The following is a 26469-nucleotide window of genomic DNA, read 5'->3' as shown; positions in this document are numbered from 1 at the left end:
AATGCCCTGAACAGCATGCTTTAACTTTTAGTCAGCCCTGAATTGGTCAGGCAGTTGGACTTGATCACAGCAAGTTCCTTCCAACTCAAATAGTCTATTAGAGACCTCGTGTTGGAGAAACTTTTCACAGCTGAGTGAACACTATTTTGCTTCCCCTCATTTGTGTAACTGAATTTCCTCTGACTTAATTTATTCCCATGACCGTCATCTCCATCTCCTACCCCTCTTTGGGGCTAATTCACTTTTGGAGTTTATGGACTGGGGTTAATTCACTTTTGCTGTTTATGGACTAGTTTTAAACCTATCATTTTCTTTTGTTATAATTGAGCTAAGTTTTGCCCCATAAAGCAATTCTTCAGCATGAAGTATAGAACATCACCGTGTGTCAGATATCAGTCTTTCATAACTAATAGTACAATTGTATAAATTGTGTTTAAGCATTATAATTGTGCCCAAAGGCTGAAGAGATAAAAAGCAGTTCAGTGTTGTGTAAATGGATAGATAATAACTGCCTGTGTCCCAGAGGTCTTACAATCCAAAATATTTTTTGGCCTTTTAACTTAATTGGAAATAATTAATATTTATCACTTTTAATATCAAAATCCCAGACTGGGATCAGTTTTCACCACCCCACCTCCCATCCTATATTCCTATCTGCTTACTCAGTCCACCTGAGAAATAGGAGGTAGAAATACTGCTTTAATCAGCCATTTTAGGGCACACAAAAGAATGTTCCTAACTTGGAATGCTAAATACCGTCAAATTCAAATATCTATTACATCCTACAGAACAATGAGGCTGACAAAGAATGTATAGATGCTGTGGATATGTATGAGATTATCCAAACTCAGGTGAGAGTAGCTGTGGGTGATTTACCCACCCATTGAAGAAGCGATCTTTGATGCTGATGTGTTTAAGGACCCTTTAGAACTGAGGTAGCACCTATATTGTGGTTTGAAGTTGCATTATGTTGAATTTGAATCCATCCAATATTGTAGGAGATATTATGATGATAAAACGTATTGCCTAGTGAGCTGACCATTAACATCTGTGTAGTAGCCAGCATTTAATCTTTTAAAGAGGATTGCCTCTTTGTGTCTGTGTGTGTGTATGCTCTTGCAATGCACTTTCTGTCTAGCAGTAATACATCCTAAAATATGGCATACTGGCTGGGAGAAAAGTCTATCTATGTTTTTACCTACTAACAGTGAGAATAAAGGTGTAAGAAACGAGGTATGTGCTTTCCATAATACTGTGTGCTTCTAATTAGTAATTAAAAGCTTCTTCAGCTGAAGCTGTGTTGGAATCATGATGTTTACCTGCCACCAATATACTGACTGGATGCTGGTTTGTTAACTCTGGACTCCATAACACCCTGTAACAATGAGCTCCCTAAATTTGCTGTCTGGTTGTTCCATTGGGCTCCTCCCTATTTTCTTCTGAACAATAGTGACTGACCATTCTTTGTTCACTTTCTCCAGCCCACTTTTCTTTCCACAGATCTCTACAGTAACTAGCTAAAGAGTCCTAGAGTTTTAGTATTCTTGCATAGAACCTAGTTTATGCCTTTAATTCTGCTTTTGAGATGATCAAAACTACATGCTGGACGTAGCTCAGATATGATAGATAGATAATGGAGGAATGAAGTCTCACTCCTGTGGTGGACTATGTGATGAGGTTTCCTTATCTGTACTAAGCTCACATTTGCCTCTTGCTAAGAAGATCTGCAGCAGTCTGCTAAGGACAGTTGAATCCACAATGCTGTGAGGGACCTGGAAACGATAAAGTGCAAGGGCAAAACCTTTAAGCCTCTTTGAAGCTGGAGACACTAGTCAAAATTTGAAAGTGCCATGAATTTGTATAGTGGCATAACGATTGTTCTTGTTTACCATTTCATTATTGACAGTCTCTGGCTTTTATTTCTAAAGACTTTTGAACAATGATTCAATGTTGTCATGAAACCTTCTGTAATTACCCATGCAAGGCAACAGTTATGTCTAAAGGAGATGTTAACATACAGGGGAAAGACAACACTAAGGGCCTGTCGTTGTGTACACAGGTTATTTTTCTCTCCCTGTGTACCACCTTCTACTTACTAATACTGAATTTATGCAGATGTTTTCATCCAGTCACCCAGTGTCAAGAACTTTCTCCACAACTCTTCACTGTCAGCGCCAGATTGACTATTCTGAATACTTCAGTGGTATCTGAATTTTCATGTCACAGCTCTTTCTCATTTACCAAGCATTTATAAAGAGGTTGAACCACACCAGCACTGGGCAGGAGTATGGGGGCATCTGGGAAAAAAGGTGATGGTCAGAGCTAAACTGGGTTTTGAGGAGGGAGCTGGCTATCATAGTCAGGATAAACTAAAGACAGGAAGCCTGTGAAGTGCAGAGATGGCTCCAGCAAAAAGCTTGGCTAAGTCAGGCAGCATCTCTACCACAACACAGAATTCAGGGTGATGACTGGATCAGGCCAGAACAAGGTTTGTTAGGAGTTAAACCAGGGCTGCTGTAATATAAAGAAAAACTAAGGGTACTTACCTGGCAGTGTTACGGTTGCTGTCACATTCCCTACCTGCTGGGATTGTCCTGATAGAGCAGGTCACAGGCCTATATTTCACTAATGAGGTTAATCAAGACCCTGGGAAATGGGTACAGACACTGCCTACAGGGTTAGGTTATACACACAGGGTCTGGTACTAAGTATCTGCAGTGACACTTGCAGAACTCCTCTGGCAAATAATAAAACATGGACCACTTATTTCTATATTTTGTTATTAATCCATGAAGGGATTCAGATTCTTTAGGAATATTTAGTGAGAAAAATGTTGCTTTTCTATTACTACAACAATAGATTGCAGCCCCCAAATGTGCTATTTGATTTCTCCCATTCTTGCTGACATATTGTCAAATTATTTTAACAATGATAAAATTATCCAGCCGTAAAAGAAATAGGAAAACAAATAATCAATGCTGAACTATGTTGGTTGACTCTGTTCATTTTTTCACCAATAAATTGCTTAAAATGAAGCACATATAAATAATTTTTGTCTTCATTTAAACAGTCTGTGGTCGTTTGACCCTGGCTGGAGGCTGGACACACACCAAAGTTGCTCTATCACTCCCCTTTTCAGCTGAACAGTAGAGAAAATATACATTGAGAGGTTTAGGAGCTGAGAAAAGGACAGGGAGAGATGATTCCGCAATTAGTGTCATGGGCAAAATAGACTCAACACAGAATAAAGGAAAGAAAACTCTCAAATTTATGACACTGCCCTGCACAGCCAGTGACACCAGAGTCAGGTAATGAAAAGTGTGACCAGATCTTAAAGCACCTCCCCCCACCCCTTCCTTCTTAACAGACTTCACTCTAGTTATGATTTCGCTCCCTTCTTCCTCCCCCATTGTGGCACAGGGAGGGGCAGAGAATGGGGTTTCCGGTCAGATCCTCAGAAATTGTTTTCCTTCTTAGCTGGGGCGGGGAGAAATCCCTCACAACCTTCCCCTGCTGTTGTGTGGGGTCCCACCCACAGGAGACAGTCTCCAACGTGAGTCCTTTCTGTCACAGCTTCAGCTCCCCACCAGCTGCCCAAGCATGGATCACTTCTATGGGGTGCAGTCATAAATCATAGAATGTTTCTCAGTCTCTCAGGCCCAGACTGCTCCAGTCTGGTTCCCCATAGAGTCACAAGTACTCCAGCAAACCCGGACCGGCATGGGTCGGTCTCTCCACAGGCTGCAGGTTTCAGTGCCAGGGCTTGCTCCAGTGCGGGCTTCCCACGGGGTCACAGCGTCCTTCAGGTGTCTTCACCCGCTTTGGCGTGGGGTCCTCCACTGCCTGTAGATCGTATCTATGCTCGCCATCATCATCCATGGACTTCAGGGGTCAGCCTGCTTCACCATGGTCTTCTCCATGGGCTGCAGGGAAACCTTTCTCTCTAGTTTGAAGCACCTCATCCCCCCAACTTCTTCACTGGCCTTGGTGTCTGCACAGTTTCTTACATCTTCTCACTCTCTGCTCTGGTGACAAAAAGCAGCTGCTTGTGCTTTTTTTCCTTCTAAATGTGATTCCCAGACATGTTGTGAGCATCGCTGATGGGCTCGGCCTTGGTCAGCAGCAACTCCAGCCTTGAGCTGGCTGGTGTTTGCTCTGTGGAGCCTACAGAAAGCTTCTCACTGCTTCTTGCAGATGCCACCCCTGCAGCCTCCCTCCTCCACCAGAACCCAGCCACACAAAACTACAACACAACCTTGTCCTGATTCATAATTTCCTTACTTTTCTTACTTCTGGGAAAGATGAAAAAAGATGCAGTTTTCAGTTTGTTCCCTGTGTTCTGAATTTTCAGCAAAGGCTAATATAGCAGTTACTCGTTAGATGAGGAGTTTAATTTTCACCCCACCATGTAAATGGCTGATACCCTCCTCTCTAGTCTCTCATATGTCTTTCAGTCATATGGCTTTTAGCAGAACAAAACACTAAAAATCCCGTAGGTACTGGTGTGTGATGGAAATTCTTTATCACTACTGAAGATTTTCTATGTTTCTATGGAGTTCCTGTAGGGAACTTTCTATGAAGTTCCTGTAGGGTCAATAACTTTGAACTAAAGGCAATAATTATGAGACATATTTGTACTTGTGTGGGAGTAGGGATGTTGATAAAAAAATATTTCAACCCGTGGGTTGGAACACTGTATTGTCAAGAAAGGACCACCAAAAAATGGTATTAAGACCTTCCTGAGAAAAAACACCCCAAATATGAATGCAAAATTTTGCCATGTAAACCCAATGGAGGACAGCAGAATTGTCCTGGTAGAAGGTTTGAAGGTGCCATCACTGTGCAGATGTGGAAGAAGGGATGAACACCTGTTTCCCCTGTGCATTCACATGAACTGTTAGAGGCATAGCCCACAACTGCATGATTCTGGCCTGCAAGCAGAGTCCCCAGATTAGACTCTATTCCCTGTGTCTGCTGGGTTTGCAGCACACTGAAGAGTTAAAAGAACCTGAGAGATAAAGCATCGTTAATGCAGTCTCCCTTACCCTTTTAAGAAACAGGCTGGATGGTCCAGTCCTCAGATGATGTATTGCTGTGTTGATGCAGGCTATGTCAGTTTAACTGAATGAAGCCTTGGTCTGGAAATACAGGCTACATCCACACTACTAAGTAAAACAAGATTAAGATCACCAACTGGTACAGCACAGTTTGCACCCACACAGGTAAATTCTCTCACCCCCTAAAACAGGGCAGCTGCAGCCAAGCTTCATTTTGGGGATGTTCACTCAGCTACACCAGCCCTTGAACTGTGCTTAGGTATTGTCCAACCAGACTTAAACATACCAAAGACCATGCTGTCAATGAAATAATATGGATTACTGTGTAATTCTTGGAGAGTGCCCAGGCTCTTCTGGTTGACTGTTACAGACACAGCTCCAGGTACCAGGTCAGTGGCCTGCAGAGACTTGCTCTGGTTGCAGCAGAGACACTCCATTGTGTACGTGGCCTGAGTGCTGAGCCTGGGCACAGATTTGACCCCACCTACCTGTGTGGCCTCCATTTCTGGCGGTACCTGATCTGGTGGTGGGCTGGAAATCTGCCTGCTGCCTTACCTGAGATGGGCTGACATTCAGGGGATCAGTCCAGTGAGGCACCCACAGAATGAAATTGATTTCACTTTAAGCATTTCCCAGCCTGTTTTCAAGGGCAGGCAAATTCAAGATAAGAGGAGTTTGTCAGTAGGTAAGTTCCAAAGAGAGAAAAGTACCACATTTGTCGAATTGGTGATATTCTACCAATTCCTCACTCAGCTCCAATTCTGAGCTATATCCCAGCTGTCCTGAGGATTAATTAGTTAATATTTATGGAGCACTGAGAAGATGAAGACTGCTAGAATGGTGCTAAATGTTTTATTTACATAGTTTATAAACAGCAGCCCAGCAGTCCCACATGGGGTTCAGCCTATCCCTGTGTTCACAGATTTCCACTGCAGGTTGAATCAGGATGGCTTTTATTATGATGTAATGTATTTTTATTGCGGTAGTAGGGCAAATGTATCCTTTAAATTATGTGATTAGTTTTAGTACAGCTCACGCTCCAGAATAGCTATCATAAAGCGTGAGACTTTGAAAGCATTGCCAAATTTAAATTTAGACTTCAGTCTATGATTTCATGTCAAAAATTTATGCACAGCCTCATTTGTCAGGCAGCATTATTGATTTTATAATGTGTAATGTTTTTCTTATTGAAAAAGTGTTCCCAGGCCTGAGCTTATTAACACCGTGTTGATTACTCTTTGGGGGCAAGCAAACGGTTTTTCCATTTATTAAAGATGATAAGAAATGGGAAATCATGGTTTTTATATACACATTATGTGAATGAAAATTATGGTTACTGATTAAATAATATGAGGTTTGAAAATTAAAGTATAACACAATGCTTCTCCTTTATAAAGTTACATAAGTTGCTAGAAAGTCTGCCTCTATTCTACACACCTATTAACAGTGTTAATTTTCCTCTTTTTTTACTGAAAAGAAAGTTTACATAAAAGCCCAATGTTTCATGTGTCTTTTCATCAATTCCTACATACTAAAGGGATAACTCTGCTTGAGACATTGTGATGCCGATAGTGACTAGAATCAAACATGCCATAGGATTATAGCTTTTGTAAGGAATAAACTGTAAAAAGCAAAAGACTGCTAAGACATCTGAAATTGAAGATTGGTGGGTGTTTTTTGGAAGGAGTGTTTTATGTGGTTAGGGTTTTCTTTTCTCAAAGACAGGTTTGGGATCTAAACACTTTTTTTTTTTTTCCTTGGGGTGATGATTACCTGTGAAAGTATCAATTAAATCTCTTAGAATATGAAGAAACAAGCAGCTTTCTCTTTAACAACACTTCCTGTGGAGTTATAATGATGTAGACTTTATAATGCTGAAATAGTGTAACATGGCAATATTAAATCACTGAGGTACAGAACAAGCTTCTGGCGTTATTGGAGTCAATGTCTAAACACCTCTGACTTCAGTTTGGCCAAGATTTTATTTGTTATTTTTCCATGTCACTATTCTGTAAGTACTTGGTCCTCATACCCTGAGGTGCACTTGGTTCTCAGTTCCTCAAATACTCAAATGAAGGAAGATTCAGAAAGAAGAGATATTCAGTTCATGTTTTTCCCTAAAAGCTGCCTTATTTGCACATTCTGGTTTTCACTAGGGAAATTTCTGGGAGAAGCTCCTCTTATGTAGTATAAACACATAAATAAGCTTTGCAGCAATTAATATTGGTCAAGTTTCAAGACTATCCCCACACCTCCAGTCTTTTGGAATCCATTATAAACTTTTTCATTATTAACACACCACTCAATTTGGCTTCATAAACTGCCTTTAAACTCATTCTATTATGCCATGTTCATGTTTATATCCCAAGCCTTTCCCCCTTTCCCAGAAGAGTCTGTGGAAATACGTGTTACTTTCAAAACATGTAGCACTGGGCTATTATGTTGCAGGGTTGATAGTGGCTGAATAGGCAACTTCTTAGAAGTAATTCTCCATGTCCTCTCCTCCTTGATAGCTTAGAGTCTAGCTCTTCTCTGGAGAATTTGTGGCAGATGCTGGTAAAACTGAAATTAGCTGAAAACTTGCACTCTTCCAATGATTATCTTCCTCCCTGGAATGCAAAACAAGGGTAGATATCTCCCTTGAAGGAAGCTGATATGGGTCTTGGGCAGGCACAGGAGGGAATTCATTGCAGTATCTTCTTGCAAGTTTTCAGCCTCTTCTCCTGCTTAAGTCCACTTGGATTTTTAATTATCTTTCAGATCCTCTTTTCATTTTGCTCGCTCAGAAATGCAGAATAAAGCCTACCCCCTGTTTTCCATCCAATTCACTCACAGTCTTCTGTCGCAATTATTGTACTATAATCCTCTCTCTCTGTTTTAATCCTTTTCCAGAGTCAGTTTATTTCAGAATTAGGATTCTTATCCTTTGATCTATTAATTTACAGTTTAACCTTATGCTCTCTTTCTGCTTTTTATTTGGGGCATTACTGAGGATTGCTAAAGTGGGGAGGAGAAAGCAGAGCAGGACCTTCATATTACACATTAAGGATCTCTAAAAGCAAGGCATTAGGGGAGTCCTCCTAAGGGATGGCTACTGGGAGAAAAATGCAATTTGGATTTGGATTTGAAGGCTAAGCAGAGCAGGGAAGCTAGAAATGAAAGAGCTGGGCAACATTACTCTGATGTTCATTCGCTGAACAAAATATTTTATGGTTAAATTTGCTGAATAACTTCAAATAAAGTACAGCTGATAAATTTTGAAAAGCAAAAATTCCTCTTCCTCAGCACATATAACACACCCTGTAAACTCTTTTGATTTTTTTCCAAAGAGAGTAGTCTGGCTTTGGTCTCACATGCTTGAGAATGAACCCTCCCCCCCCTTTATTTCCTTTGGTTTTGTTTTGTTTTGTTTTGTTTTTTTCCAAAAGCAAAGAAACACTTGGAATGAAGTGACACTTTAAACTGAACAAAACTTTTCCTTTCAAGTTGAAAAATCTATTCTTTGCAGGAGCTTGTTCACATATTGGAGGTAACAAGCTTAACAGCAATATTATTTAATAGAAAATGGGGAAGAATGCAAAAAAGTAAAAGACAGAATAGTTGCCCGAGTGGACAAGACAAAAGGAGCACTACACAGTTAAATAGGTGGACCTAGCACAAGTAGTGAGCCTTTCCAGAAATTTATAGCTGTTTTTCCTTTAGGTGCAGCTGTTAGTTTCCTCATCTGGGGAAGAAGGGGCAAGGTCTGAGGATAGGATCAAGGAACTGATTCATGTTTTGATGCAAGAAATGTCCATGGGGAAAGACTTTCAGAAGCCCTGAGCTGAAATCCTGTTTTAGCTGCAGAATTCCCACATAACTGCAAGGAAACAATGCCACAATTGTTTTTCTCTCCTCCAAAATGAGAATATATCCCTTGGTCAGAGTAGTGTTGCTCTAGAATAAACCCATCAGTAGAAATAAAGCAATGCAGAGAGAGAAGCCATGGAAAAGACCTACTGAGGATTGCTAACTACACCTGGCCTCCACAGTAACCAGTGCAGGATGCAGGGTCTTCTCACATACAGCATACAAGTACACCTTTGAAGAACCAATAATATCATAGGGTGCATTAGGTTGGAAGGGACCTTTAGAGGTCATCTAGTCCAACACCCGTGCAGGTTTATCAGAGCCCCATCAAGCCTGACCTTGAATATCTCCAGGGATGGAGCCTCCACGCTGTCTCTGAGCAACGTGTTCCGGTGATCTACCACCCTCATATTGAAGATTTTTTTCCTAATATCCAATCTAAATCTTCCCTTTTCTAGTTTAAACCATTACCCTTCATCCTACTGCTCCATACCTTTGTGAACAGTTCTTCCCCAGCTTTCTTACAGGCACCTTTCAGGTATTGGAAGGCCGCTTTACGTTTCCCCTGTAGACTGCTCTTCTCCAATCTTAACAACCCCAACTCTCGCTCCAGGTTGTGTCAAATGGTGCCAAAAATAGCCCAGGGCAAACTCAGCTCACCTGTGCTGGCTGCTTGGGGAGGTTACCTCTGGCCTGGCCAGAACTAGGACATTCTCTCAGTCTGTCTTCCTAGGAGAGGTGCTCCAGCCCTTTGATCACATTCGTGGCCCTCCTCTGGATGCACTCCAAGAGGTTCATGTCCTTCTTGTGTTGAGAGCCCAAAAGCTGGACACAGATTCCAGGTGAGTTCTCACCAGAGTGGAGTAGAGGGACAGAATCACCTCTCAATCTCCTGGGCATACTTCTGGTGATGCAGGCCAGGATGCAGTTGGCCTTCTGGGTTGCAGATGCACATTGGTGGTTCATGTCCAGCCCTTTATGTCAAAGTTGGATTTTTGAAGTAAATATTAAAATACAAAAAAAAAAAAAGTTGCAAAGACTACATGAAAACGAGAGGAACAGCTTCTTAAGAGTCTCTGCAATCTGTCATGTAAATAGAAAAGATACAGACATCTGCAAAGAACTTCTAGTACATATGGGGACACATTTCAGATTGTCTATCCTGCACCCAAAACATTGCACTGTGTTCCTCTGCATATTGGTGTGTTAGCAGCTAGTGAAAGTGCGAAAAGCTGCAGTCACCATCCTCAATTTGTTTGCATAGTGTACCTCAAAGTTTGCCCTCAATGTCTTTATTATTTGTCCACCTGACACAAAGTGCTTTAAAACTATGTGTCTGGAGGTGAGCAACACAGTCACACCCCTCTGCAGGAAGAAACCAGTTTGACAAAATAGAAAAAAACCCCAAGTCTTCAAAACCAGCTCTTTGCAGGCTGGGACTATTCCTGCGGGGAAAAATAAAAAAATCATGCATTTGCTTATCCAGATAAAAAAGGTGCCATTTCCAAAAATATAAAACCCCTAAAAAAAAAGGAAAATATAACAAATGGATCAGTTCCTTTCAAGTAACAACTTCAAATTTGAAAAAATGCTGTGGCTTAATCTTAAAAAGTCTTGCCTGTAGTGAATTGTAAATATTTTAAATCATCACAGACAATTCCAGTGGTATCTCTTCATGTATCTGATGCTTTTTTCAAATCACCGTAATGTCTAAAAATCCTGATGCTATGATGAATGCTGATGCTGCAACAGATGCATAAATCATTATGTGAAAACTTCTTGTCAGTTGGGAAGCCTTACTGGTCCTTATCCTCCCTGACGTGACGCAGTTGGGAAGCCTTACTGGTCCTTATCCTCCCTGACGTGACGTTCTGCTGTAGTGACACCAGTGGTCGATGCACATTAAAGGTGACCTCTCTTTATGTGTACACATACTGCATGTGGCTTTTCATGCTTTTTTTCACTTTTGCTATAAACATCAAAGCAAGTTCCCAGTTTTTAACTGCATGAAAACTGCCAGCAAAGACAGAGAACTCCGCTAAACCTTGAAGCTGGCTGTGACTCCTGGTTCTGGGCCAAGTGGTCACGAGCACGAGGAATTATCTTGTAGAGCAGCACTTGCTTTCTCTCCTCTGAAAGGAAGATTGGTGGTCGGCTGTGTTTTTGCATATTGTTCTGTGGCAGCTGGAGAGCCATTAGTGGTGCATATACCTTTGCTTTATAGCATACAGACACTCAAGGAGATGGGAAAAGATGCCCTGTAGTCTAGCCCATTATTAATGTGTCTGTTTCTTTAAGAGGTCAACCTATTTTAACAATCAATTCTGTTCAAGAAATGTTTTTGAAATGGGTGTTGTGATATTCTGATTTTGATTCTCTTAACCCCCCCTGTAAAGTAATAGAGGTATAAATATTAAACATCCCATTTCCTTTACAGCTTGGATGGATTTGGGGTGGAATTCTGACAGCCAATGTGATTCATTCACCAAAACTAAAGAAAATCACTCTGTGATAGAATAATAGAGTACAACAGAACAGATTAGAAGATGTGTGATCACTGGTACTAGCCCAAAACCTAAATTGCTACCATGTTACGATTCAGACAGCTGTTCTCCATAAAGGAGAGCTGTGGATTTGGCCCCACAGACCAAGCTTTCTGCTTCTTACTTTAATCCTTCTCTGGTAAACTTTCCACTGGAAACTTATACTTGGAATTTAGGTTTGCATTTGAGCCCACATAATCAAAATTCCTTGTTGGAGACCTTCGTAGGCTCAAAAATTTGTTGTGTGGGTTTGATTGTGAACCAGGAGCTAATACTGAAAAGAGCCCATTCTACAGTGATTGTAAACGTGAATGCTGAGTTTATTCATTCCTTCGTATTTTGTCAAAGAAAGGAATGGGGTATTTTTCAACAAGTACAAATACTTTTTGATCTTTTTTTGTGTGTGTGTTTGTTGCAAAAAATGGCTTTGATGGCTTAGCTTCTTTGAGTGGAGTGTAATTTAACAGTATTTGTCCTATCGGCTATGAGAATCTCAGGATCAGGTTGCGTGCCAGGGCAGCAGTGAAATTGTTCTAATGAACATACTCATTCAGCTGTGGGCTCTATTGTACAACCAAATGGTAATTGTCTGACTTCCAGAAATTGTCTGACAGAGTGAGTTGTTTGAAAATGTGCTCTTTCCTCTTTTATTTCCAAATTCCTGGGCATGAACACCTTTATTCTTTTCAACTGCTTGTATTTATGTTCCTAAATCTCCGTGACCTAGAAACCTTTTCTTACTTTAGGTGAGTACATTTCTTATGCTTCAGTTTCTTGATACATCTGAAAGTGATGTACAGGGATGAACAGACATTTTTCATACTGTAACTGTTTATACCCCGGGATAAAGCAACCTGAAAATGTAAATGCTGAATGGTTTCATGTAGTACAGCTTATCTGATTAAAAAAATATTTTCAGTTGACTGAAAGAAGGTGGGGAAGAATTAAAAAAAACCCTGTTACACATACAACATTTTTCACAATGGCTCACTATTTGTGTTTATGTAACAGGGATATGTTAAAAAAGAACAAAAACCATGAGAAGCTTTAGGGATTTATGCTGCCTATCACTATTGTGTTGAAGTTATATTCCTGTTAAAATACATGAATGATCATCTTGTTCAGAATTAGTGGGAAAGATACGTATGAAATCTCTTACAATTTGGTGTACCTCTAAGGTTTATTATATGCATGTATGTATAAAATGTTATATCATATCTATAATATCTCACATACATATAAATCACACAAAAATGCATATGCTTAGGAACATGGTTTAGTGGTGGATTTGGCAGTGCTAGGTTCAGTTGATGATTAAGGTCCTTTTCAACCAAAAGGGTTCCACGCTTCTATACCTTTGTAGATATACTTGCATGCGTATCTATTTACATTTACTGGATAATTTATTTTTCATTTAAAGCATTTCAGTGTAACACCAGGAAAGCAAAACCCCTTTTCTACTAAGAAGACCTGTGCAATATGGCTAGAAATGGTACACTTGTTTCCTACATTCCAAGGCTGATGGGCCTCAACACTTCCTTGGTCCAATTATCACCATGACTGGTGGGTAATTTGTCCTTCTTGAAGACTTAGTTTCCCTTGCTAGTCTGCCAAGAAGGCAGTTGCATGTTGATAATGTGGTTTTGGGGCTGTGGTCATTTGGTTAGGAAATGGAATAATGTCACCAGCTTGCATCATGTTAATGTTCAACATAAAACTGTAAGAATAATACCTTTAAATCACATGAAAATACGTAGTAGGACAGAGATGAAAGATGTAATATTTCAGCACCCGTCTCTACAATTCCTTAGCCTTCCTTATATCTTCACAGTATTTGTAAGTATGTAAAGCTAATTAAAATGAGGATTGAGCTGAGTGATCTGAGAAAGAAAGCGTTTCAGTCACATTCTTCTTTATGATTTCTCCGTGAATGTCTGCAAGGTCTGTGTTCCCTAGAAATACAATGGAGGGAAAGCCGGATTGCTCTGGGATTGGTAATATGATATAGAGTCTTTTATTTTTGCATTGTCAGTCTAAGTCTGTGTGACTAAAATTTGTTACCATCTGATGGCTCTTCAATGGCCTATTGGAAATGAGTTTCATGGTTCCAATTTCCAGCAGTGAGGCATCCACATCAGAAAAGCCATCATTGCACTTGGCAGTACTAATTGGCACCCTTGTCACCAGCCAAGGACTATAATGGGCTGATGGTAGTCCCTTCAGATCAGAGCTTAGGAACATTGTTGTTGAAGCTTTTATTCCTGCTCCCTGTGCAGTACATTTTTTTCTGGACAGACAGAGACATTTCCAGAGCTGTCAGTCTGGTGCTTTTTTCCACAAGTTACTATATTCTGATGAAAAACATTTTGTCAAAAAATTTTGCAGGGATGTACAGTGTTTTTTCTGCTTTAAAGTACTGTATTTTCAATAATAGCATATAAAAATTGCCTATATTCTACACTTAAATGTTATTAATTTGGGGGAACATCATTAAAATGAAGCACTATCTTTGGCACCCATGTGGCTTTCACAGTGTCACAGAATATTATCTTTTTAATGTATTCTTACTGCATCCTTTTGAGGCTAGGACACCTAGTCTTGTCACTTTAGAAAAATGAAATAAGGGATGTGGACAGACATCCTCTTCCAGATCCAAATGCACTGGTTTGTAGAAAGCTCTGTCCTCGGCTGCCCTCCTCCTAGAAGTTACTGACTCCATGAATCCTCTGGCAGAGCAGTTTGCATGAATGTCCCCTGTGTCACTCTAGGGAGAAATCAGACTAACTGTTTCAGACCACCCAATTATTCTACTAGAAGTTGCGTTGCAAATTTTGCCTGAAGGCAGTTGGAGAAGTTTCATACAAACTTTCACCAGCATTTACATGAACTCAGTAACTTCTTGCAATGTGTAATGATGAGGTCCCAATCTCCTCAACTGACAAAACTGGGACTGAGGAGAAGCTTTCCAGACTGGAGGCACAAAAAAAACATTACCAGGATCTCTAGGGCAAAAAAAGAAACTTAGGCAAGTGTTGGGCAAGCCAAATGACACTAGCACTTCATCAAGATATTTGCTACTGGAGCTACAGTTAAAATAGGATTAATTCTATCAATGGAATTGATTGAAGGGTTTAAGGCTAAGTTCAGTAAGGTACATATTGTTCTTTAAGGTTATGAATATTTCTTCAGGGTCATTGAGATTATTTACATATTTATTCTCAGTCACTTGCTTACACACCTTGGTGAACTGAGTTTTACAGTAATAGCATTGATAAAAAACTGTTAAAAGAACATTGTTTGAGAGAGTGAATTGGGGGGGAGACAGAGAGGAAGGAAAAAACAAGAAAGGGAAAAATGGAGAAAAGAAAGAAAAAAAGAAATAGAAATGCTTTACGTTTCTGTTCTTTCACTAGGTCCAAATGTTGTTTAAGATTCTGTAATGTTTCAAAAATTAGTTTTTCTTTTTATTTTGCCTGTGACCAGACCTGGAAGTACCAAAATACTATGAGGAAAGCTGTTTTAATGTTAATTTTGGCCATGGACAGAAGTAGAAGTGTGAAAAATCTCACCAAGAGCAATCTTTCACATTGCATTTCTTTACAGGTTGAGGTTTCAAGCAGATAGGATTAACACTTGATTTTGGATCCTAATCGAAATTGAGCCTGAACCTTTCTCAGGTACTGTCACCACTAATTAGGAGAGCTGAGCCTGTGTTTACATAATAATAAATAACTATTGAGAGCTACTTCTGAGAGGTTATGAGTTCCAACGAACTTCCATTATATCACTCATTCAGCAAAGTATGATAAATTAAATTGTGGAAGTCAATACCACAAGCTCTAATCAGAGTGAGAGTTTTGTGTTTATAATAAAGGCCTTTTACACTCTAACTGCTTAAGTCCTTTTACAGTGCTTATAACTACGATATCTGAACAATACCTGTGATCTCTGTAAATCTTTTCCAGTCACTGGCGTTCATTAAGAATGAATCTGACAGTTTGTGTTCTAATAATTATGATGCAGCAAAGAATAATTATAGATTTTTTATTACCAATTTTTATTCCTTATTATTATGCAGTCTATGTTATTAATGAGAATAGGAGCTGAGAAAAATATTTGTGAATTGCCTGTACATTTGCTTTCAAGAACAAAAGAAGGATGGCAAGTAACTTCTGAGAAGAGGAGGAGCTTTCTGGTTTTCTGAAATTGGCAGCTGTGAATTTTCATACTTCCTCTGGTGAATGTGCTGTTCATCACTATATGAACCGGATAATGAACTGGACACGGACTTGATATGCTAGATATATGCTTGAATGTACTATATATATTATATATACAGACTGTGAGAAAAGCTCCTTGAGAGTAGCCCTGCTGAGAAGGACCTGGGTGTCATGGTGGATGAAAAACTTAATGTGAGCCAGCAGTGTGCTCTTACAGCTCGGAGGGCCACTGGTATCCTGGGCTCCATCAGAAGAGGGGTAGTCGGCAGGGACAGGGAGGTGATTGTCCCTCTCTACTCTGCCCTTGTGAGGCCCCATCTGCAGTACTGTGTCCAGATATGGGGCCCCAATGCAAGAAAGATGTGGAAGTGTTGGAGACGGTTCAAAGGAGGCCACGAAGGTGATTAGAAGGCTGGAGCACCTCCTCTATGAAGAGAGGCTGAGGGAGCTGGGCTTTTTCAGCCTGGAGAAGAGAAAGCTATGGGGAGACCTCATTGCAGCCTTCCAGTACCTGAAGGGAGCAGAGAAACAGGAGGGGAAACAGCATTTTAAAAGGGCAGACAATGGCAGGACAAGGAGGAATGGACTAATAGTTTTTTACAGAGAGAATGCTGAGGTGCTGGAACGGGCTACCCAGAGAGGTGGTAGATGTCCCATCCCTGGAAGTGTTCAAGGCCAGGTTGGATGGGGCCCTGGGCAACCTTGTGTAGATCCAGGCTGGCGGTTGGTGGCCCTGCCTCTGGAGGTCCCTTTCAACCCAGACTATTCTATGATTCTGTGATTCATTGTTGTTGCTGATGAGCTTTACTGAGGTTAGGGAAGGCGCAGTATCCCACACCACCTGAAGATCCATCTCCTTTAATAAGTCCTTGAATTATACATGGTTGGCTGTGTAACTGGTGGATTGTCTGTCATCTGCTGTTACTTATCAATATCTTGCCTCCAACAAATATATTTTCTTCCAATGTAATGGTCACTGTGAATAAGTTTATCAGTGTATTTTAAAATAACCAGACCTATGATACAGTAAAACCCTGCTTATGATGTAGTAAAAGATTTATTTACCTCTGAGTCTTTTTACTGACCAAAAGTAAGTGAAAAACTGTTATCAGAACATTTCAGCATCAGATTTGTTATAAAGTCATGATGCCCTGTTGAATCCTCAAGAGACCTTTGAGGTTTGTTCTGTCTGGAGAAAGTTTTGTTTATACTTATTGCATTAATTTATTTATAAATATACAAATGTATGGAGTTGACCTCTTCAGCTGAGCGGCTGCATGCATAGGAAAATTGATAGAACTCATTAGAGGGACTTTTCTGGTATACCAAACACAAAAAAATGGAAGTGAAAGAGATGATCACTGCTCCTGGAGGATGTTCTCTTTTGTTTTCCATCTCAAGTTGTAATACTGAAATGATGATTCACTTTGAGGTCTTTTTTAAAGACACTACACTGGAAGAAATACATCACCTCTGAGGGATATTTTTGGACTATAGAGTAAAATAAAAGTTCAAACAGTGTTTAGAAAACCACTTTTCCAAAGTATACTGTGTATTTTGATAGTAGGTTCCACCAAAATCAGATGCTTTCTACTAGCAGGTTCTTGGGCAATGCTGGAATGTTGTCCATCCTCATTTAGTGATCCAGCTGCATGCCGTCACTTCTTGTTTCTATGCAATACAGATGGGATGCCACATAGGAGTCATTATCAATTCAAACTTGGCTCCTAAGCAATATTTGAGCCTTTCCCATTAAAATAGCACTGTCTGAAATTAATGTTACTCAGACATTATTGGTATCATACTGCTTGTGCTTAATAAATGTGATCTTTTTAATACTATTTAGGTTATGTGACAGAAAGCTCATCTTCACATACACAGGTGACCACAGAGAGTTGATGAAAGATGGGAGAAGCCAATAGTACCCTACTCCAGTGACTCCCCAACCCATCACAGGAGTCATCAGCTGATCAAAGACCCATGTCTACAAACAACAAAGGAACACAGTGGTGCAGTGGTTTGGGGGGAACCAGTGGCAGCAACTGAAGTCAGATCACAGATCAGAGTGTCTATGTGTTGATGCTGCCAGCAACTGGAGAGACTGGAGTGAATGGATTGCAGTGCCAGCATCTGGAGTGGGAGGTGTAATTCATGCCATGTGTGGCCAGTGGCAAACATCAAGCCTCACCAGTCAGCAAATAGGTGGAGTGACATGGGAGCCAGGGAGTCCCTAAGGGTGAGATCACTGGAGCAGCTGGCTGTCAAAGAGAACAGGGAAGTCCTGGTCAGCAGAGAGAGACCATGGGGTCTAGGGGTGTCCTGAAAGACATGTGTGTGCCTGAGTACATTGTGTCTTTGTACATAGGCAGCTGGGGAGAGCTAGGATTCATGGTCAACAAGATGCACCATGTGTCTAATTTCAGTTACTGGAGGAACCTATAGGCTTGGTGTTTGCAAGGGTGTCTGTACCAGCAGCTGAGAGAGACCATAACCTCAGGGTTCATATACACAGCTCCTGCAACTGAGGATACTAGGATCCATGCACAGGTACTGGGCAGACTGATTGAGCCTTATTGTTGGAAGGATTCACATTGTACATATGTTGCATATATACATTACTGCTAGAGACCTTAATCCAGATCAGCCGGGATGAGGCTATTGGTGGTGTTTGTGTGTGCACTGAGTGTGTCCCTTAGTGTGGGATGCTATGGATGTGTGTGTGTGTTGAGTACGTGTATTTATGTACATGTCCCAACTGGGACTCTATGCTGAACCTTGACACTGGACCTCAGAGAAGGAGATGCAGCACCCTTGCATTTCTGGGGCTGCTGAATTCAGCAATTCCTGACATTAAAGTCTTTAAAACAGAGGGTATCAATACACTAATGATTGGCATTTCTTGGTAAATCAAAAACATAGGAAAATTAAAAAAGAAAAAATTTACAGACACCAGAGAACAGCTTTCCTGTGACCTTAAACACAGGCTGAGGTAAGGAGAATGGGACTGGAAATCTGCCATTTGATTTTGGTTGTTACTGGTGCTCGTTTTGAAATGTTTTTCTTGTAAACCATGGGTCTGGTCTTAATATTTCGTTATTTCCTCCACCTGAGAGGAACTACTGCAAGATAGGTGAAATGACACATACCTGAATAGGTGGACTTACAGGAAAAAAAACAAGCTAGGCTTTGGGAATTCATGTTCTTTAAGATATTTTTCTGAATGTTGTGTGCTTGCTTATTCTTTATGTCTTATGGAACAAGTGGTGTGCTGTAGCACTCTGCAAAATTGTTGTGTATCTCTTCTCACAAGAAATCCCTGAAAACCTTAAGACTTGTGTTTTGATAGGATTCTGGGGAGTATGATAGAACTGGAGAAGCTGGGTTGATGGCACTCATTTCAGAGCCAAGGCACTGACCTACCGCAGTCACAGCTGCTGCACGTTGTCTTACTCCCCGGTTAATGCAGGACAATTCAAGGCATCTTATCTCTCAAGAAGAGTATTTACCTTGAGTGCTTCATTTTAAAAGTACAGCAAGAATAGTTACTGTGAGAGGTGGTAAATCAAATACTCCCGTGTAAGGCTGGGGTTTTTTTTATCAGAAGTCTCAGCAAATTTCTGGTGAGTATCCATCAGAAAGATTTGTTAAGATCAGTGGTAACTATATGTGCTTAATGGCACCCTTCAAGGGTTTGTCTTGAAATGAACTCATATGTTGAAAGTCACGACTAAAATGCTTAATATATATATATATATATCAGTGTCTGAAACAGTTTCTCAAACAAACTAAGGAAAAGGCATCTATGTTTCAGGGAACCAACCTGATTACTGGAAGATCTTATAAGCAATGGTGTGAAGATTCTTATTGGCTTGTATCTCTAGGATGGGGAAAGAACAGAAAAATGCAGTGGGGTATAGCCAAAATAATCTTCTTTCTTCAGATACTACTCTTGTGAGATTCTCCATAGTTTTGGTACAAATAAGTGCAAAAGAATGAGTAGTCATGGTGTGATTCCCTTCTGCATTGCACCAGATGAGCTGAAGGTGTGGGAGCACTAAACATCTGAAAACGAGAAAATGAAAAGGAGAAATTCAGAGCAGTAACTTTCCCCCTTATTTCTGGGGCCCGTGAAATTGCTCTGAAGAAGAAATATATACTTTATTATAGACCAGATAGTGATAAACAGAAAGTTTTTGAAGAAAATAGCCTATTTGGAAGAAATCCTTAGATAACTCCAAAAGGTTTTTGCACACCATCTTCCCTTTCCCACACAAATAGAATACTATGTCAAGGATGAGACATATTTTCAGAATAAAACTTAACCACTGCTAGAGAATGTACTTTCTATCTCTCCATTTACCAAGGATTGTCTTCTTCCTTTATATCGGTTATAAACAGCTAACCTCTTTACTCCTTGTATTTGAACAGAAACACAAGCTGATGGATTTCCTTCAACTATATTCTGCAAGCACACATTTCATGGAGTCTATCACATGCTCAGGAGGTGATCTGGTAGAAGATGACTTTTTCTATTCTGCTAGAAAATTTCTGGTGGAAATAGTCACCTGATTTGTCTTATCTGACTGCAACATGAGTCATGAACTGACCATGCTTGCTATTCAACAACTGCCATCTCTTAGGACAACTTTTATTATTGCAAGATACCACAAGTTTTCCAGACTGTGTTCCAAGCTACAAATACATCAAAGTCTTCGATAAGTCCTTTCTGACTTGGATTGATTCGCTTCTCTATGGAGATAAGAGAAGCCTCTGATCTCAAGAAGCCATCATTTATTAGGTTTTCTCAACCTGTGTTCTACAGACGATTGCCAGTTTGTAAGACTTGAGAAGAAGGTCTGAAAAAAGTCATTAAAACTTTACCTTTGTACCCCATATAGAAGTATCCCCACATATCTGGGTAAGAAAGTGAAAAAAAAAAGGAAAAATAAAAAAAGAAAATACAACCAAATAATGCAGATTCAGAAAGTAGCAAACTAAGAATTAAACAGAGAAAACCATAAAAGATTATTTCATGTGTCTGTTTTTTAAAATATTATATGAACATGAGCCAGCAGTGTGCCCAGGTGGCCAAGAAAGCCAACAGCATCCTGGCTTGTATCAGAAATAGTGTAGCCAGCAGGACCAGGGAGCTCCCATCCACCTGTGGTCAGCTCTGGTGAAGCTGCACCTCAAATACCATGTTCACTTTTGGGCTCCTCACTACAAGAAAGACATTGAGGTCCTGGACCACATCCAGAGAAGGGCAACGGATCTGGTAAAGGGTCTGGAGCACGTGTCTTATGATGAGCAGCTGAGGGATCTGGGATTGTTTAGTCCGGAGTAGAGGAGGTGCAGGAGAGACTTTATTGCTCTCTACAACTACCTGAAAGGAGATTGAGGTGAGCTGGGGGTCAGACTCTTCTCACAGATAACTGTCGATAGGACAAGAGGAAATCACAGAATCACAGAATGTTAGGGGTTGGAAGGGTCATTGAAAGATCACCTAGTCCAACTCCCCCACCCAAGCAGGATCACCTAGCTTAGGTCACACAAAAATGGCTGCAAGTTGTGCCAGGGGAGATTCAGGCTAGAAATTAGGAGAAATTTCTTCTCAGAAAGAGTGATTAGGCATTAAAATGGATCGCCCATGGAGGTGGTAGAGTCACCGTTCCTTGGGGTGTTTAAGGAAAGGTTGGACAAGGTACTTAGGGACATGGATTAGTAAGTAATATAGGTGGTAGGGAGATGGTTGGACTAGATGATCTTGGAGGTCTTTTCCAACCTGAATGATTCTATGATTTGATGAACTTTTAGTTTAGGGAAAAATAAAAGGAGAAGCACTGATCTAGATGATACTGAGCATAGTAAATCATGTCATGTATTCATGCCTACTCAAGGAACAAGAATGAGTTTCTGTTCATCATCTGTAGCCCCATATTTCTGTGACTCTTCTCAGAGATCTTGAAAGGTAGTGCTTAAAAGCAAGTCTTCAGTAGTAGATTCCTGGCCTGGGGTTTGAACATTATTGGCATGTGTTTACAGATCTACAGGCTGAGCTGTACCTACTCATGTGATGACTCCAACCCCAGTGATTTGCCTTTCTTTTTTTTTTTTTTTTCAACTAATTATCTCAGTTATTGAGAAAGATACTGACTCTGAACCAGGATAAGCCAGCAAGGGCCAAACCTTTAACTCAAGGCCTCACAATGATGCTGGAAGCTTGTGATCAGTTGAAAAAAAATTCTTCTGTTTTATAATCCCAATTTTAGTTGTCTTCTGTTGTAGATTTTGTTTTAAATTCATAGTGATTGCCACTATGTGCTGAAACCCTGGCACTGCTGCTCACCAGCTTCTGTATAAACAATCGATACAAAATATCTGTGACTGTTCTACATTACCCACTGAAAAATGAGCTGTTCCTGAAAGGAACTCTAGAGTTTTGTGTTTATTTCAATAATTACCTCACAAGTTTTTCTCTCCACCATGTGAGAACAGTTCTGCCCTGTGGGCTGTTCTCTCCTTTTAAGCAGATAACACGGCGTGTGTGCTATTACTGCTCCATCTGTACCGCTCCTGCCACATACAACTGGCTTGACTAAGGACAGGGGCAGGGGGTCGATCAGGGAGAAAGCCAACAACAGAATTAAGACACAACATGTTTGTTTTCTTTCTCGTTGTTCTGATTTTTATCTTCTTTTCCTTGGTGAGCAGTTTCTTTTCCTTCCTGCTAACTGTAATTTCCCCCCTGCATTTCTCCAGTGATGCTCACCACCCTGGGCTCATGGAGTTCATTCAATCTGAAGAGCTGACTCTTTTTTTGGGAGCTTGCTTGCCAAGCAAGTTTTCCCAAGTTCTCAGAGCTCTGCATGTAACTGAAGTAATTACGAGATTAAGCTCATTAATAATATGCATAGGAAAATCACTCTTCTTACAGAAGGAGCTCGGGAAGAGGGAGGGGTATTTAGATGTCACTGATGTGAATTACTGTATATATCTCTGTGTGTATGTGTACATTTATGACATATGTATGAATTTTTATGCACGTATGTCTGATGTATATATACACTGTTGTAGCTGCTGTTACAAAATGCTCTTTCAGATGGAGCACTTATTGATAACAACTCTAAACCTCACTTCATATACTGTAAATTCTTTTAACACCCTGTGCTTACATAGTACAGCAGATTGCACATTCATTACATGATGACACATGAAATAAGACACGGATAACAAGACTCAATTCTCTGTACATTTACACTGTTTTCCTCTTTTTTTTGTTCCCCATCTTTTTTCTGTGGATTTACTGAGCTTGTTGCTGTGAGGTCTGTATAAGATACACAATCCTTACTGCATTCAGGATCAACTGAAGAAATTCAAGTAATCTCAAAAGCAAGGAGGAGTGGGAAGAGAAAACTAATGGTTATACAGGGCTATGCAGGCGGGGGCAAAGGGTAGGACTCCACAATGTGTGTTCAAAATTGCATATCACTTTGGGCGTGCATGGGTGCACACACGTAGACAACATTCATTATCATTGATGGGGCCATAGTAATTACTACAATGAATTTTAATAGTGAGGTAAAAATTAGACCTTTGCTGCCATAATAATAGTCTTTAATGTAACAAAATCAACCCAGATTTTCAATGGAACCAGCAAGATTGGATTTTAGTTATTCATCTGCTCTGTTGATAATATACCACTGCATAGAGCGATGCTTCAAAAAGGGTTTTGTGTCACAAGTCTATTTTGGTCTGTTCTCACCATGGTGTGTCATGGTGCTTTCTTATTAAGTCAATTTTTTTCTTTTTTTAATCTCAGACTAAATGTGATTTAAATATTCCTCACAGGTGTTATCTGAATTAAAAAGGATGACTACTGCTAGTAGCGTGCTTTCTTCTTAATAGTACAATGCACACAGCTTCTTCTCCTCTCCATCCTTATGCTGCATGCTGCTTAACTGTGGCTTTTAAGGTTTCATCAATTCCTACTGACACTTTGCTGATAAATAGGTCGTTCAGAAATTCAACTGCATCCTAGTCTGAAGGGTTATGATGCTGAGACGATACTGAATCATTTCCTTGGTCTTTCTTTCACCTCCCACAGCAGGAAAATCCCACCCAGTAAATCTTCAATGAATGGATTATAAATATTAAGGAATTCACAGAAGCAGATTAAATTTCCTGTGAATAGGGGAAAGAGGCTCAGCTGGGTGTTCTCCCTATTTGAACTCAGACTTGGCAACTGGATGGAGGTGAGTACCCACAACCCCTGAAACGCAAAGCACAAAGATGCTAACTTTCCCCAGCCATGAGGTCTGAAGTTGAGCCAACACTTTCTGGGACTTTCTGCAAGCTTCAGTGCGTATCCTGAAATGGACTTCTGCTTTGAATGCATGAGCTGAGGGAGTGTGGTAGTTCTGAAAGGGTGCTGTGATATCCTAATGGATGGGAAGAGAGGGAGCAGGAGGGCTGCCGCAGCCTTGATGTAATGCCAACTTCACATTCTGCTCCTCTCTGCTATCTCCTTTATTAGAGTAATACTCCTCTGGGAGCCTCTCTTACATCAACACATGACAGAGGATGCATGGGTTCACAGGAGCACGGTGCCAATACCCCCTCCTTCTCAAAGAAGGTGACAGTCTCTACAACTGAGCAAAAGCTCCATCAACAGAATAATTCAAATTTATTTAAATAAAGGCATAAATTTACTGATGTCTCACTGGTAAAAAAAATGTCCATTTTCCTTTGTTCTTCATTTTTCCCATGGTGTTACAGGATGGTTCTTGTGGTAACAGAGCCCTTTGGGGATTGTCTTGCCTGCACTGTGCCAGTGTGTTACAAACTGTGTCATAAATTGCACTGAAACTTTCAAAATTTTGATTTTTTTAATGACCTTTAAAACTAGTTATTAGACTTACGCTTTTGTAGGGATTCCACAAGTGTCTTTTCACATGCAGAACTAAAGTGATAAGAGATCACTTGGTCCAGCATATTGTAACTTTTAATAAATTACATAGATTTACTGCCCTTATTGATTCACTGATGTACATAGAATGATCTGATTTCATAGACTTCTTTGTGGGGAGGGAGAAATGGGGGAAACAAAGGCCTTTTATTAGTATCAATTTTTCTATGAAGCTATAAATGGTGAAATGCCAAGATGCAATGTGTTCTGGTGATATATTGGACACAATTAGATTGAACAATGACTTGCTTATAAATCAAAGTAAAGGAGAAAGCATAAACCATTCCTAACCAAGTGACCATAGAGCTTTTGAAACAAAATGAGGAGAATGGTTGTTTTTCGCATGATTGATACTCAGCTTTTTGTGTCTTTGTCATACATGGATAACAAACATATCTTTAAATTACTTCACCTTAATTTGCTCTTCCTTTAACAGCTTTAGCATTGATTTATTATCATTTTATTAAGTACTGGTCTATATACTGGTGCACGTACTCTGTATAGAACCTAAATCATACATGAAAAAAACAATAGAAGCCTGAACAATAGGGGTTTTCTGAAATACCATTGAGACAAAACCATAAGAAAAGAGGGTTTTTTTCTTTTCATTTGGTTCTCTGTCAAATAACAGGGAAAGGAAGAGAAATTCACATTTATAACTTACTCAGCAAATTTGATTCCCAGGGACAAAGTGTTCTAATGCAGTTGTATAATCAGTTCTGTCCTCCCTCTCCTGAAAGCAAGGCATTGTGCTGTTATATAGCACAATAAACTGGTAAAAAATAAAGAACTTTTGCTAGAAATAGAGTATTTTTAAGGACAAGCTACAGTAAATTACTATTGAATTGTGTGCCATATGCTACCATATAACCTTTGTAAACCTTAATGTGGATAATGTTGAAAATGTAATGCATCTGCTTGTTTTATCAATTCCTTGTTTTATTAATTCAAGACTTTTTTACATACTTGAAAAGAACAGCATATATGATGATAGAAGCATCAAAAATAATGGCAGTCAGAGGACTGAGCCTCTGTTCCTGATCCTACTGAAGATTTACTACAGAAATATTACCTGAGCCACTCTCTTCAAAGTTCATAGACATTAAGTTTGGATCACTTTTATGATCATCTCATCCAATTTTCTATAGAACATAGGCAAATAACTTTTTCGTGGGTTTCTACTTCAATCCTATATTGCACTTGAGCTGGAGAAAATTAGACACTTAAATCTCAGATAGAAGGGGCCAAGGATTTGAATCCTGTTTGCCAAGGTGATGAACATCTTCCATTTTCTTCTTGAAGTTAAAGACATCTGTGCATGTTCAATACCTCTCAATACCTGTTCAATATCTTGAACAACCTTTCCCATCTTTTAGTAATGTTACTTACATTTCTCTACCTCTCATCAGTGTTATGAATTCACTGGTATCTGTAAAGCATTTGATGGGGGGTTGTATAGAAATTGAAAATATGGTAATTTGCTTTGACTCTAAAGTTCTGTGTGTGTGTGATCTTTCTAGATATGGAGACAAGTTACGTGAAAGGCTGTTTTTCCTGTCTTCTCCCCATGCACTCTTACCTCTACATACAAAATAGTTATCAATGCCATATGCAAGGAAACTAAGATTTTAAGACAGTGGGAAGCAGACACAACAATAGGTTAATAAGAAGTCAGAAAGGTAGGCTGAAATAAATGAACATGAAAATAGGGAGAGCAGTGCTGAAATGGTGTTACACTGGGCACCTTTTTTCTTCTGAGCACAGGCAAAGCAAAAGAAAATATTTAGATGATTTAAAATGCAGAGTCAAAGCAGCCTTGCTTCTTGTGTAGGTCT

The sequence above is a fragment of the Gallinula chloropus genome (genome assembly GCF_964237585.1).
Source record: "Gallinula chloropus genome assembly, chromosome: 3".
Classification (NCBI taxonomy): Eukaryota; Metazoa; Chordata; class Aves; order Gruiformes; family Rallidae; genus Gallinula; species Gallinula chloropus.
Note: the sequence above shows the minus strand (reverse complement) of the source record.